This window comes from Mauremys reevesii, linkage group 3, assembly GCF_016161935.1.
Source record: "Mauremys reevesii isolate NIE-2019 linkage group 3, ASM1616193v1, whole genome shotgun sequence".
NCBI classification, from domain to species: Eukaryota; Metazoa; Chordata; order Testudines; family Geoemydidae; genus Mauremys; species Mauremys reevesii.
In genome coordinates this window covers 111,173,931-111,190,142 of record NC_052625.1, presented here as the reverse complement: position 1 = coordinate 111,190,142, position 16,212 = coordinate 111,173,931, and positions in this window count along the sequence as shown.

Here is a 16,212-nt window from a genome sequence, read left to right as displayed (position 1 = left end):
GGCAGCTGGAGCAATACGACTATAATGCTGATATCGTGGAATCCAGGAGCAAAAGGTCTGATTCTGGCACCATTCCAGCTTTTAAATGCAGGAGGGTCTATCCAGCCCACTTGACCCAAGGGCAGTGGAGGGCGCACAAGTAAACAGGCAGATCAGAAACAGATGCCCACAAAGCAATGGGGGATAAGTGTTAGAGACCTGCCAAAGCAGTGCATGGCAACACTGCGACGCACACAAACAACAGGCAGCACTAACTCAATTTGCATCGAACTTCGTACATTTGGAAAGAGAACCCCAGAGTTCATGATAAATGTGGAGTTAATGAGCTCTAAGGAACTGTGTTGTGTATACACAGGAATTTTAAGACTGGACTCACTTGTGTTAGTCTGGACTAAAAGGCCCTTATAAACAAGCCTTTAGACTGAAGATCTATAAGCTCCTGATCCAATCTCATATTTCAGCAAGTGTCTCCTCTTTGCATTAGTTCCTATTCAGTGACAGCAGAGTAGGACTTACCAGTGAGCTCCCTAGATAGCTGAATAATTGTATTTAGTGAGATTGAGAAGAGTAGTATAGATACTTTGTGAAGGCTCCCCACTTCCTGCACCTCTTGTACAGTAGAACCTCCCAAGTTCCTCTGTGTATTGGGTGGTACTCCCAGTCCATGACATGCCCAATGGACCACATTTCATCCTTACAGCATTCAGTCATTTGATGTTTTGTTTTGTTTTATCTTTCAGGCAAATTAATTATGTGGGTCTTGAAACAGAAAATAAGAGCTGTGAAATGAAGCATGTAATGTAGAGAACAGCTTTTCTGTTTTCCTGTTTAACAATAGCTCAGAAACTGGACAATCACAAATCTTTGAGAGGCTGCCAAGTGAAAATTACTTCATGTACTATTTAATCTGTAATGGAAATTAAGTGGTTTTAGCATACCATACTCACTCTGTACACATAATATCCAACATCTCTAAGTGCCGCCTACTAATAGCTCCTTTACTTACTGGCCTGAATGTATCCCTGGTGTAACTACATTGACTTCAATGAAGTTTCAGCACAGATGAATAGAGCCTCTTCTGTTTACAGATCATTCATCTCATTCACAAGGGACTGAAATATTACTGAGGTAATGACTTAGATCTCAGAACTGAAGGATGTTTGTATAACTGCTTTGCATTTTACAGGGATGTGCTGCAACAGGATCTCTTCTCTGTAATCAAATTATTTAACCAAAATACCATTTGGTTTACATTAGGAAACAAATATCTAAGCTATGGGCCTTTGATCATGGTGAATACTAGGGCTATGAATGGAAGATAAAACAGGGGTGGCAGAGTTGTTCCAATTTAGGATACAAGTATGAATATAGATCAGTATGTGTTGCCCATGACTCCTCCTTAGAGGCTGAAAAAATATGAACTACTGTGGGTCAGAAGATTTTTAAAAGGGGGGGGAGGGTTTGTGAAAGGGTTTGTACCTCATTCTGAGTATACTCAGCTGGAAGTTTCTAGGCCTCTCTTTTTCCATCACAGACCTCAAAGAAAAATGATCATGCTGATCCTGCAATATGACATTAAGTTGTAGGACATGTAGTACCATAAAGAAATCAACTAGTTAGAAGGAATTTATGGAAGAGTCACAAAAATTATTAAAGATCTGAGGGACTGATTTCTGAGGAAAGATTGAAAAGATCTAAACCCCACATCCTGCAATGAGATAAGTGTGGATCGACCATAGTGCCTGCACAGAGTCCTATTAAAGTCAAAGGGCCTCTGTATGGGCATAGGGATCCGCTTGTATAAATCTCACTTTGAGATCAGGGCCTGAATATCTGTAGACATGCTAAGTAATAGCCAAGTTTGGTGTGTGCGTGCATGTATTACAACCATCATATTTTCAAGGGTGTAAACCATGGAGGTAGAAGAATAATTTAAAGTGATAAAAGATACATAATGAGTAGGACCATGGAGTGAAACTAACAACAACAACAACCAGAATATACTAACGTAAAGAAAAATGTCCTAATGGTTAGCTCTATTAGGTTGTGAAGTAATCTCCCAGGGGAAACAGTGGAAGCCCCATTATTTGATTAATTTGAATAGAACTGAACAAAGCACTGGAAAATATACCTCAGAGAACAAATGTGCATTAAGAGAGATGGGAAAATAAGTTAGTATTAGGTCATTTAGGCCAGCCATGGCTTCTGTGATTCTGTGATACAATACAGCTGCTGTGAGAACAGAGAGAGAGAGAAAAAAATACTTTATGTCTAGTTCATTGCATAAAAGACACTCAATAACAAACATGCTTACAAATATTTCAGAACTTCATGAATCTTGTAGGAAAAAAATAACCTCCCTCTCACTGTAAGATACTGTACAGGTGCCTCACTCTGTGTCCCACAACTACAGTGGAGAGTTTTTTTTAAAAGGAAAGACAGGCACTGTAGAATTTTCCACAACATATAAGTAGGGTCCTACCAAATTCAGAGTCCATTTTGGTAAATTTCACAGTCATAGGATATTAAAAAATCTTAAATTTAACAGTTTCAGATATTTAAATTTGAAATTTCACAGTGTTGTAACTGTGGGGGTCCTGACCCAAAAGAGGGCTGGGCAGCGGTGGGGCGGGGGGAGGGAGGTGGCGTTCAAGGCTTTTGTAGAAGAGGGTCATGATATTGCCATCCTTACATCTGCGCTGATGCCGGCAGCAGGGCTGACTTCAGAGTTGGGTGGCTGGAGCATGGCAGCTGCTGGCTAGGAGCCCAGCTTTGAAGGCAGCGCCGCCATCAGTAGCAGCTAACTTAATCTTTCAGCTGATCCTATCAATGTTATTGAGTCTTAAGAGACTTAAGAAGCTCAATCTATTTTGTTTATCCAAGAGAAGATTAAGAGGTTACTTGATCACAGTCTATACCCAGAGATGAGATTTCTCACAGTAGAGGGCTCTTTAATCTAGTAGAAAAAGGCATAACAAGATCAAGGGGTTGAAAGCTGAAGCTAGATAAATTCAGACTAGAAATAAGTGTACATTTTAAACTATTGGAACAATTTAGGGGTGTGGTGGATTCTCCATCACTTTAAGCCTTTAAATCAAGACTGAGTGTCTTTCTAAAAAAATATGCTATAGCTCAAACAGAAGTTGTAAACTTGATGCAGAATTCAACAGGTGAAATTCTGTGGCCTATTTATGATAATAATGCTGCCAGAATACCTGTTCTATGGAAGAACAGGTCTTTAACATCTATAGTTATCAGTCAATCACATTTCATGAGCTATAAGTTAACACAAAATGAAAAGCTCAACTTCACTTACTGATTAGACTGCAAAATACCATTTGTGTTAATGGATATAGTTTTTCACTAAGGCTCCAATCCACAAATGTCAATTTTAGACTTCACTGCAATCCACAAAACTCCTGCGGAACAACAAAGGTGCCTAAACTCTCACAGTGCACAAATTTTCAGGGTAAAATGCTCAGATCCTCAAAGGTATTTCAGTAGTCCATTGAAATCAGTGGACTTTAGGAGCCTAAATACCCTTGTGGATCTGGGCCAAAGTTCCCTAAATGCCTGTTTCTAGAAGAGGGGGGAAATGATCCACGGTCTCCCACATCCCAAGCAGGTGCTCTAATCATTTAGCTAAAAGTTATGAGGTGAACATTTCCTCCTTACACCATTTTGTGTGGAGCAAGACAGGCACCTAACTCATTCTCACAAGAAACTATGTAGGTGCCTAAGCTACTCCAGGAGACAGGTTCCTGTTCATGGATCACAGAGCTTGGTGCCTCCCTGCAGTGAGGACACAGATGCCTATTTCCAAGTGAGGTGTGAGGCTGAGGACACACCACTCTCATCAGCATCTCCCATTGGCTTGCTTAGACAGCTTCCTACCTACCGGGCTGGCTTTTCTGAATCATATTATAAGATGCCTGTTCTCTCCCCATTCATTGTATATGGAGCCTAGGTGTCTAACTCAGACTCAGTGGATCACAGTAGCATTACTGTGACTTTCTAGGTGCCTGAAAATTAGGCACCATGATGCTGAGCATTGTTGCAATGCCCTTTGTGGATTCAGGCCTAAAGGCCTGGGATTTGATGGGAATGTTGCCATTGATTTCAATTAGAGTAGGCTCAAGTTCTGAACGAATAAGAAGTATATATTTTGTTCTTTGAAATCTTGCATCACATTCCCTGATAATTCACCTGTGAACTTACAGCACTTTTCACCCAAAGATCTCAAAGAACTTTGTGGCTGTTTAAATATTGTTATCAACATTTCACAGCTGGCAGTGGCAGGGCCAGGAATAAAATCCCATTTTTTTATTCTGAGTCTATGGTCCTGATGAGAAGACTAAATTACTCACATGGGCACTATTCTGCTAGTTCTCAGGAACCAAGACAAAGGTTACTGCAAAAGGAAAAATATTAGGTTCTAAAAAGTTCAGTAGCTGATTTACTATGGAAACTTCTATTCAATGGGTGGACTCAATTTTCACATTTGATAGGGTTTTACTAGACTACATGCAGTCTGCCTTAAAAAATGCAAATACATTTATTTTAATATTGAATTATTTTGTTTTTTTGGCTGAACTTTCCTGCCTGAGACTGTTGGATATATATGTAGATAAGCCAAAGTATTTACACTTTCTGCCATATAACTGCAGCCAGGAATTCTATTACATCTATGTATATTTATGAGATGTCTCACTTAGTCAGTGTTAATATTTACTATATGAAAATCAACAGGAAATGCATGCTAACCTCAGCAGTTGTCTCTACAAAGATGTCATTTAAATGACTTGTAAACAGCCTCCTTCCCTGGGACACCAAGAAACAACTCTCCTCACTGCTTGAAACTTTGAGGACACTACTGTCAGATTGTAGTAATAGAGGCTTTACAGTTTGAAAGGATTTGCCTTTTGCCAAATTCATATTAGGAGCATAATCTCCCCCTTTGACCCTATCCCACTGGAACCCTTAAACTTAAATTGCAGAATATTTGTAGATTTGTACTTAGTTCATTATCAAATAGAAAAGTCTAAGCTTTCCAGCAGTCTAAAGGCTTATCTATGTGGTGGGGTAGTATGCTATATAGGGGTGTGTGATGTTATCTGAATAAACTATGATCATGTAGATCATTGTTGCTACCACTGTTATATAATTGCAACAAATCTTGTACAAAATGTGACATGTAAGATGTCTATGGAAAGGCTATGCTTCGCTGAATATGATTATGCTATTTGCATGCATGTATCACCTTTGTATCTGAAGTTACGAGTATTGGCTCTATACCTGTATTTCTAATGTGTTTGCTTCTGGGAAATACCAACAAGATGTTTAGCCAGCACATTGTTAAAGAACTATTCAAGTTAAGTGGCTCATCAAAAGGACATTTAACTCACAATGGAAGACACCCATCTACACTGAATGGCATGAGGAGGAAATGCTCACCTCACCTTCTATGACTAAGTGGAATCATGCAGGGACATGTGACTTGCCCATGTGAATCCAAATTCCACCTTTTAACTGTAATTTCCACTAGCTGTGCTGAGGGCATTGTTTGAAACAATGGATGTCCCTCCACATGGCCGAAGCTATAAAAAGCCCAGGAAACATCTCCAATTTGCCTCTTTCCTGCTCAAACCTCTGGACTATGGATTTATACTAATGGGAGCATTCTACCCAAGGGATTGAGGACCTTCCAATGACTTGGAAGCAACCAGAGACTTGACTTAAGGCAGCAGTTTATTCCATCAGTGCTACAAGCCTGAACCAAGAACATTGCAATTATTGTATGTATTTGACTCCTTTACCCAATTTTAACTCTCACCTTTCTTTCTTTCTTTCTTTCTTTTATAAATAAACCTTTAGATTTTAGATACTAAAGGACTGGCAACAGTGTGATTATTGGGTAAGATCTGAGTTATATATTGACATAGGTATGTGGCCAGTCCTTTGGGATCAGAATAACCTTTTATTTGATGAAACTGGTTTTAAATAACCACTCATCTCTAAGCCTAGTGTTTTTGGTGGTGATACAAGGACTGGAATACCTAAGGCAACTGCTCTTCTGACTTCTTGTCAGCCAGTGTGGTGACACAGGTTTACTTTTGTTGCTGGTTTGGTATATCTTATGGGGGAATAACCACCAGTTTTGGGGCGTGTCTGCCCTATTTCTCAGTAGTTTGTCCTAAATTTGGTATTCTCAGTTGTGACCCACGGAGTCACGGTTACAGGGTGTGATTTCTAAAGTGTACTAAAGTGTTCTGCATTAATCAGTCTGTGTAGACCTTGCTGGTGTGCTTAATGTAGTGCTGTTTGAAACAGTCCTATGTTATAGTGCGCTAGGGGACCTTTAGTGAGCAGAGTCCATACAGACCAACCAACGTGCAATACATTAGTGCACTTTGGAAATCACACCACCATCCAGCGCAGTACCCCACCGTGTAGACAAAACCTAAATCTATATCTCAGCTGCTTCCTGTTAAAATTCCACACGTGACATATCTGGTGAGAAAAGGTAATGTGTGCCTAGAAAACCGACTCAGTTATTGCTCATCCCACATGTGGTACAACAATGTCACAGTCTCTAAAAGGTATTAGTTCAGAGGTGTATTGAAATAGACATTTTCTTTTGAATAAAACATCTTTTCTTTTGAAGAATCTCAGCCTACAAATTTACCGTTTCAAAATGCATTGATATGTGTTGATGAGACCACCTTTGAGAAAGCAACAGATGCATTTGGTGACGTAATATTGGCTCCCTGTATGAAGGTACCCATTCATCATTTGCTATTGAAATTCATAACGTAAGGAACTGGATAAACTTCTGACTGATTTTAGGTGATCAAGCAGCAGCAGTGACCATCTAAGCATTTGGGATTTCTCTCCATCTACATCTGGCCAGGACACTGTATCCTCGTGTTGTGGGGTATACACACCCTCTGCCCCTTTTAGGGTGTGGCAGGCTTGTGATACCACCGCTGTTCCAGTCTCCCCAATAAACTTTAGGCCAAAACCAGCCAGGGTCACTTCCAGCAGCCCTTATGTTCAGGGCAGCGTGGCCTAGTGACCAGAGTCAATTATGGTGGCCCTTACAGCATGGCCTAGTGGCCCGAGTTAATTCCGGCAACCCTTGCATACAGAGCAGCGCAGTCTAGCAGCTAGAGTCAATATAACCACCCTCAGGCACAGGGCAATATAGCTTAGCGGCCAGGGCCCATATAACAGCCCTCTGGTATGGATTAATGGAGCACAATGGCCGGAGTCAATGTCACAGCCTCTAGGTATGGGGCAATGAGGCCCAATGACCAATATCAGAGGAGGAGGAAGGGACCGCCACCAGGGGGGTGGTGGCCCAGGTACGGGGGCCTGGGCCCACCCGACTACATCAGGCCTTGACCCAGGGCCCTGATAGTAGCAGAGTGGTCCACCACTGGGTCTGCGTGGATTCCCACCAAAACAGGCTGACCTCACTCAGGTGGGAGGTCTCGTGCACCATCTCTGGGTCACTTCCTACCGTGTTTCCAGGCGTTGTAGTCCATTTAGCATTGGGGTTCCCAGGCTCCTCAGCGTGGGTGATTCCCTGTGGCTTCATTGGCCACAGCCCTCCGGACTGGCTCTCAGGGTCTCCAGTTCCCCCAGGCAAAGACTGTGATGGCTCTTCGGCAGGAGCATCTGCCCAAGGTCCTTTCCCTTCAGTGGTCAGCCTAGAATGAGCTGTGCTCCCTTTTATACTGAGGCAGTAGTTGGAGCATACCCAGCACAGTCTGAGGGGTGGGACTTCTGCTGCCTATAGTGTGGGGTTAACCCCCACTTGTCCAGTGCGGGGTATGCACAGCCCATCACACCTCCTCTCCCAGATGTGAAACTAATCTTTTCTCACCCCAAGGTTGGGCTGTTGTAATGTGCTCTACATGGTGCTTCACTTTAAAACATTCAGAAGCTGACGTTAGTAAAAAAATGTGGCACATATCACCCCCACTGGCTCCTCCCCAGAACTCAATAGAAGATTGGCAGGCATCACAAGACATTTAGACACTTTCACAGTTGGTAGGCAAGTCACCAAATGGTCTCATATTCAGTTACTGACATTTCTAATGATCTAATATCTTATCACCATAGCTTGTGTCTCACAGTGGCGTCTAAATCTTTTGAAGAGACTTCTGAGGCATGAATAGCAGTCAGCCTCTGTCACAGTTCTGGGCAACTGCACCTATGTTTTCCCCTCGTGGCTCAGCAAGGGCACCCACCCTCAGGATTCCAGCTCCCTAGTCACTGCCTTTCTTGGATAGAGACATGCATCTTTCTCCCTTCTGACTGGGATATCTCTAGGCTGGATGGTGCCCTGACTTTGCTGTGTTATTCCCAACAAAAGACAGACTGCCTAAGCAGATGTGCTTGCTTTCTCTTCAGGGACTAACTATAGTGTAGCTGCCCACAGTTAAGTTACCACACTGTTCTTCCAAACGAGTATATTTTTAGGCTTGGCCAGATTCAATTTAAGTTGATAGATGTCAGTGAACGTCACTTTCAGCTGACGCACTGAAATTGACAAAAAGAAATACCGGTCAGTAACAATCGGCAGGAGTGCAGACTCACACCTATGCTGTGCACCTGCAGGGATTGGATGTCACTCGTCCTGCAGCAGCTCAGAGAGTTCTCTGCAGCCCTCCTGTCATGGGAGTGAATGAGTAGAGCCGTGACAGTTGAGCTGCAGAGGGCTCCTTGCACAGCCAGGGAGACACTAGATCCCTGCAGGAGCAAGGTGCAGGGAAGGCTACAGTCCTGGCAGGGCTGAGACCACTGGCCAGAGCTGCACCAAGGAGGACGACGACAAGCTCTAGCCACAAGGGGAGGCCACTCCACTGCTGAGTGGCTCCATTCATGGGCAGGAGCCAATCAGCAGCAAGATAGCGTCGTCTGTGGCAGGGGGTTCCTCCTCCTCACAGTCCTGGCCCATGGTGTCTGGGAACCCACTCCAGCCCCACCCTAACCCTAACACCAATCCTACCCCCTTTAATTTCCTTAAACTATGAAAATAAAAATAGTTAAAATTTGTGGCGGAGGGGGAAGGAATAAAAATTTAAAAATGATATTTATCATCGAAGTTGTAAAAAGATAAAAATCAAATTCTGCTAAACCGTCACATTTTATTCTTAAGGTAAAAGCATTACAGAGAACCTACATGACACGTGAACAAGCTTACCAGACATTACCCACTCCAACATGGGCTCTGGCAGGAGTGGTCCTTCAAAATCCTACCTAAGGGTTTCCCCGTGGCTTCAAGTTCATCATGCTCTTTGCTCAGAACAAGAAAACCTCATGAAAAACTGAGTCCATCCTTTAACCAGTCTGGAGGTCTTTGAACTGGAGTGTTCAGGAGCAGGGAATCCATAGACAATTGATTTCTCTGCTCAAAGTGTGGCTTCAGAAAGATGGATTTGAAGAGGGTCATCCCCACACTCCCAATTATTTCCTAAAACATCCTCTTCACACAGGGCCGGCTCTAGACCCCAGCGCGCCAAGCGCACGCTTGGGGCGGCGTCCCACAGGAGGGCGGCAGGCGGCTCCGGTGGACCTCCCGCAAGCGTGCCTGAGGAGGGTCTGCTGGTCCCGCGGCTTCGGTGGAGCATCCGCAGGCATTAAACTTAATTCAGTAAGGTTTGTCCAGGATGTTACAGGACATTTCCATAATTGCTCAGCCTCCTTTACCTCTTTCAGAAGAGGAGTCCCAATATAAGACAGTGTGTTCCTCTGCTCCATGTTGGTTCCCTGCCATCATGAGACTGGCTATAACTGGAGAATCCGGGCTGCCAGTTCTGAGGTGCACCAGCTCCACAGTCTTACTATGTGGTGTCTTTATAGATAATTCTGCCTCTTTCTGTTTCTCCAACTGCTCAGATGACCTCAAAAGACTTAGGTCTGAGGGACATGAGCTGCTTGCATTGGGTTTTACACACACACACACACACACACACACACACACACACACACACACACACACACACACACACACACACACACACACACACACACACACACACGGCAAGTAGCCGTATATTCTACACTCTGTGAAGTATACTGGCTAGCCCCAAACCCTGAACAATGTGTTACTGGTCTCCTACATGCATTTGTTTTACTGGAGTTTTCACTCTGTGATGGACTATTACTTTAAACTAGGTTTTATCTTTGAGATGTAATCTAAGGTTGTTTACATTGAGTTCTGAACTTCCAGTATGGGTCCCAGCAGGTTCACAGCTGGACCTTGATGTCCCTTGTTGCAAATTTACCAGTACTCTGAGACTTCGATGGCGCTTGCAGCCCAAAATACATTGCTCCATGAACACTCAATGACTTCCTGTCAGAAGTTTGGCCTTAGCGCAGGGTTTCTCAAACAGGGGTCACCGCTTGTGTAGGGAAAGTCCCTGGTGGGCCGGGCTGGTGTGTTTATCTGCCCCATCCGCAGGTCCGGCCGATCACGGCTCCCACTGGCCACGGGTGGCTGCTCCAGGCCAATGGGAGCTGCTGGAATCGGTGGCCAGTAAGTCCCTCGGCCTGTGCCACTTCCAGCAGCTCCCATTGGCCCGGAGCAGCAATCTGCAGCCAGTGGGAGCCGTGATTGGCCGGACCTGTGGATGGGGCAGGTAAACACACCGGCCTGGCCAGCCAGGGGCTTTCCTTACACAAGCAGCGACCCCTGTTTGAGAAACCCTGTCTTAGTGGGAGAGAGAAAGGGGGACATTCAAAGGCAAGGTAGTCCAAGTTATTTTAGAAAGACTCTCGCAACTCCTCTGCTTCCACAATGATGGCTCCATTCAGGGATCAGGTCTGATCTTACTCCCATTCTTGTATGTGCAACAGTGCATAGAGAGGCACAGTGCAGGAGTTAAAGTACCAATGCAAGGCCAGATTTTCAGGCCTTAATTTTAAACGTCTGTAGCAGTTCACAATGGACTTTGACCATTACTTACAGTGAATATAATATTGCTTGTAGTTCAATATATGCAATGCTATGTGTCTTTTCAAGGTTCCTCTGATCTGCCTACACAGAGAACACCAGGCACTGCTATCTAGCTCGGAAGAATAAACAAACCATTCAAGTCTTTTGTTTGCATGTGAGTGATGAAGGGGCTGCTCACTGGAGTATTAAGAAAGATAAACATGGCAAAACTCTAAAGCCTCTTTCTGGAAACCTAATTGGAGGGAACAGCTAAGCTATTGTTCAAAGTCTGCAGAGTATTAGAAGACTGCAGTGGGAAATGGATATATGGAGAGAACCAAAAAAACAAAAATGCAATAGATCAAAAATTCAGAATGGCTGTAATTACCCACATAGGCATAGGAATTCCTGGTGGCTGATGGAGGCTGGGTGGTACAAGGAAGTTGTGTGAGGGGATGGAATAGTGAGAACTAGTTATATCACTGTCTCTTGAAAGAAAGCAAAGAACAACATACAATTATTTCCCCATTGGCCTGAAGGGCAGACGCATTGGTGAGAGATCATTACCAACATTTTGCTGATTTCAGTTATCAAAAAGCTAGCAGCTATGGTGTCACCAATAGATTTCAGCTTACAGGGCCAGGGGGAAAGTTACACATGGAAATCAAAGTTCTTAGATTTGGGCTTTTTGCCTGGCCTTGTGAAAAGGAAAGGGCATCCCTCTCTTCCATCCTTTGCATTTTTGCTGGTTCAGCAGTTCCATTAGTTTTACCTTTTACTCACAGCAAGTTTCACAGAAATAACTGCAATAGTCATGTCTGTGAAATTTAATTCAGCATTGTGCATCAGTGCCCTCCCGGCAGGGTAATACTGAGGCTGACTCAGCATTCCCTCCAAAAAAAGACATGATTTCTCTTCTGCTCTACTCAAGAGTCTTGAAGGCAGCCCAGTGACAATAAAATACATCATTTTACCTCTGCATAATGCCTCTGATAATCATATATATTGTGGGTGATAGCTGAGCTATATACATTTTTCTGTTGCATTTAAGTATAATTTGAGTTACAGAAATACGGGGAAAGGATATGCTAATAAAAGAATTCCCAACATTAATGGGAACAGCATGACTCCAAATCTTCCACTATTTTTCAATTGTATCACAAAGAGTTGGAGAATCTAGCTGCCAAACTCCAACAACCCTCTACTTGGCAAGTGTAGACTAAGTTTTTCAGAGGCTTGTGAACCTGGTCCCCAATCCAAACCCTAGCTTGGTGTCGCTGACTGGCCTCAAACCTAAACCCAGCCAACCAGCCCCATCCTAACCCTAGCCTGGAAGTCCCTGCTGGCCAAAACCCTAACCCAAGCTAAGGGCCCTATACTGGCTGCAGCCGGAACCTTAACCCTAGGAACACTGCCTGCTGAAACCCTAATCCCAGCCCCTGAACCTCTGCCACTAGAAATCTTAGCCCAAGCCCAGGGTCACCTGCTGACTCAGCCACAACCCTAAACCTAGACTGGGACCCCCTGCCAACTGCAACCCTAACCTTAGGGATCCTGCCTGCTGAAACCTTAACCCTAGCATGGGGGCCCTGGTGAGGGCCAATTCTTACTGTAGCCAGGGGCCCCTGCCAACCAGAACCCTAACCCAGGGGTCAATGTCAGCCATAACCTTAACCCTAGCCTGGAGCCCGCTGATGGAACCTACCCTAACCCTAGCCCCAAATCCTTGCCAGATGAAACCCTAATCATAGATCGTGACCCCTGCCAGGTGAAACACTAACACATCCCCAGGGCCCTCTTCCATCTGACACCCTAACCCTAGCCCAAAGCCCCCTGTTGGCTGCACTTTAAACCTAGCGTGGGGCATCCCACTGGCCCCCATTTTAAGCCTAGTCTGAGGGGCCCTGCCAAGAGCAACCCTAAGCCTGACCAGGAGCTGCAAACCTAACTCTAACCTGGGGCCCCATCCTGGCTGAAACCCTAACTCTAGTTGGTGCCCCCTTCTGACTGCAGCCACAACCCTAACCCTAGCCTGGGACACCCCCCGTCGGCCAAAACTCTAGCCCTAGATAAGCCCCACCTGCTGGTTGAAACCATAACTCTAGCCCTGGGCTCCTGTCTGCTGAAACCCTAAATCTAGACTTGAGGGCCTTCCCAACCGCAACCCTACTTCAAGTTCAGTACTTACTGGAGCATGGGGCCCCCTACTGGCCACAAACCTAATGTTACTGCAGCCTTCAGGCTGCAACCCTAACCAAGGGCTCCCTACTGGCCGCAATCCTAATCTGAGCCCTTGACTCCCTGCCAGCAGAAGCCATAACCCTAATGTGACACTCTGTACCTCGGGAGAACACCCTGCACCCCCTTGTTTATCCTTATAATATGTTTGTGTGGTATCCAATGCAAAGTTTGTCATGTCGGGTGTCTTCAGAAGGCTCATGATGCACTGAACATTGTTGTTATAGGTTGTAATTTCATGTATATAGTTATGAGGCTGAAAATGTGTCCTCATGGCTTAAAACAAGCCCAGGCAAAACTCTCCAGGAGCAGAGGGGCAGTTCAACCTCACCAGGGCACGTATGGGACAAACCCAGCCCAGCCTCACAGGAGCAAAGGACACTGGCCGAGGCAGCAACAAAGGATCTGTTGGACTCTCACGTAAGTCACCCCCCTTCCCTTGATCAGTTTGGGACAATGCTGAGGTAATGCTCACCTGACTCTGAGGGGGGTGAGGGAGGCAAAGTAAAGAGGGAAGAAAGAACATGATAAAAGGAGAGACATTTACCATGCTCTCTCTCTCTTCCACCTCCATCTAAAGATACCACCAAGTGATTGAATCACTGATCAAAGAGGAGAGCCTGGCTGAAGAGCAACCAGCCAGCCTGTGGTGAGAAGCATCTAAGTTTGTAAGGGCACTGAAAGTGTTAAGATCAGCTTAGAATGCATTTTGCTTTTATTTCATTTGATCAAATCTGACTTGTGCTTTGACTTATAATCACTTAAAATTTATCATTTGTAGTTAATACATTTGTTTATTCTACCTGAAGCAGTGTGTTTGATTTGAAGCATGTTAGAGACACTCCTTGGGATAACAAGCCTGGTACATATCCATTTCTTCGTTAAATTGATGAACTCATATAAGCTTGCAGCATCCAGTGGGCATAACTGGACACTGCAAGACGGAGGTTCCCAGGGTTGTGTCTGGGACTGGAGATATCGGCAAGTGTCATTTGGTTGCACAATCCAAGCAACGGGTGGCCAAAAGTTCTTACTTGCGTAGCTGGGAGCAGCTTACTTCTCACAGTATAAGGCTGGCTCCTGGAGTCGAGGATTGGAGTGACTTAGCAGATCACTGGTTCAGATAACACCAGGGGAATGTCACACCTAACCATAGCCTTGGACCCTCTGCCAGCTGCAACCCTAACTGTATCACAGGGGCCCCTGCAGGCCACAACACTAAACCTAGCCCCTGACCACCTGCTGGCCAAAAACCTAAGCCTAGCCTGGTGCCAGCCGCAACCTTAACCCTAACCTCGGACTCCCTGATGGCCACAACCCTAATTCCTGAACCCCTGCCACTAGAAACCCTAACCCTAGCCCCTGAACCCCTGCCACTAGAAACCCTAACCCTAGCCCCTGAATCCCTGCCACTAGAAACCCTAACCCTAGCCCCCAAATCCCTGCTGGCTACTGCTGCAACTATAACCCTAGACTGCGGCCCCCTTCTACAAGAAGTTATAACCCTAACCATGGCCTGGAACCCCTCTGCCAGCCGCAACCCTAACCCGAGCCTGGGGCCCCCTGCCGGCCACAACTGTCACCCTATCCCTAGCTTGGCATCCACTATGGGTTCCAGCCCTAACACTAATCCTAACCTGGGGACAGTGAAAGTCCACAACACTTACAGTAGCCCAGGGTTGCATACCAGCCGCAATCTTTACCCTAGCCTGGGGCTCCCTGCGGCCAAAACCCTAACCCTAGTCTGTGGCCTCATACCGACCTCAACTCTAACTCTAGCCCTAGGTCCTCTACTAATTCTAACCATAACCCTAAACAAGGTCGGCCTACCAATTCCAACCCCAACGCTAGAGTGAGGCTCCCTATCGCCACGATCTTAACTCTAACACGGTGTGTAGGGCTGTGGAACTGTGCCCCGGCTCCACTCCAGCTCCAGGCAAAATCCTGCAGCTCCACTGCTCCGGAGCTGCTCCGCGCTCCAGCTCTGGGCTCCGCTCCAAAGCCCTGACGGTGTGACCTACTGACCATAAGCACTGGGTTGCCTAATGATCTGAATTCTAACTGCAGCTGTGGGCCTCTTGCCCCAGTGCTATCCTTAGCTCAGGCAGTTCAGTATCCGCAACCATAACCATACCCCAGCCCACTACTGATCCTACCCTGATTGTTTTTCTTCCTTCTGTCACAAACACTAACCCTAGCTCAGCGTCACCTTCTTAGAGAAGACACCTTCTGTACCCCCACCGCTTCAGCGTACACAGACCATGCTGAGACTTTACTTGTAAACACCTGTGGGTACTTTATTTACAATGGCTCAGTCCCTCCACCAATACATACCCATAGATCCATGCCCTTGCACTTGTTTTCCTGCTTTCTATCCTTTTTTCCCAGGGGAGAAGGTGCTGAGGTGTCGCTACTCAGAGCTCCCATTGACACTCAATTTCTCTCATCGTCTCCTCCTCCTCCTGCACTTCCTTCCTGTGCTCCTTTTAAACCAGATCATTATTTTCCTAAACCCAGTCTGACCTGATAATCAGGTACACCCCTGACCAATTAGACATTCCCTAGGGGTTGTAATTAGTGCTAATAGTGATCAGAGTGCTGGCTTAAGCTCCATCTCCCAGCACTCTGTCACACACATACTATTTCCAACCCTAATTCTGTTCCACTAATTGACCTTTACTTTGACCATAGATTTGGGCTACTTATCAGCCATAACCTTGATCTAATTCTGATTCTGTTTATTTAATAAATACTATGCTTTCGTTCCTGAACTCAAGGCAATATGCACAACAGTAAAAAATGTGCTGGATTTTTCATTTAACGCCTTGTATATGGGGGAACACAGACAAAGCTGAGCAAATCAAATCCTACTACATTACACTATATACTCTTTGGTGCATTACCTTTGCTATGGTTATATATTAATGAATGAACCCTGTCCCTATATGGACATTCATTAAATTATCTCTGGACATGCAGGGATATGTCCATTATAACTCATTGAAGGACTGAGGTCCAGACTCTTAAAT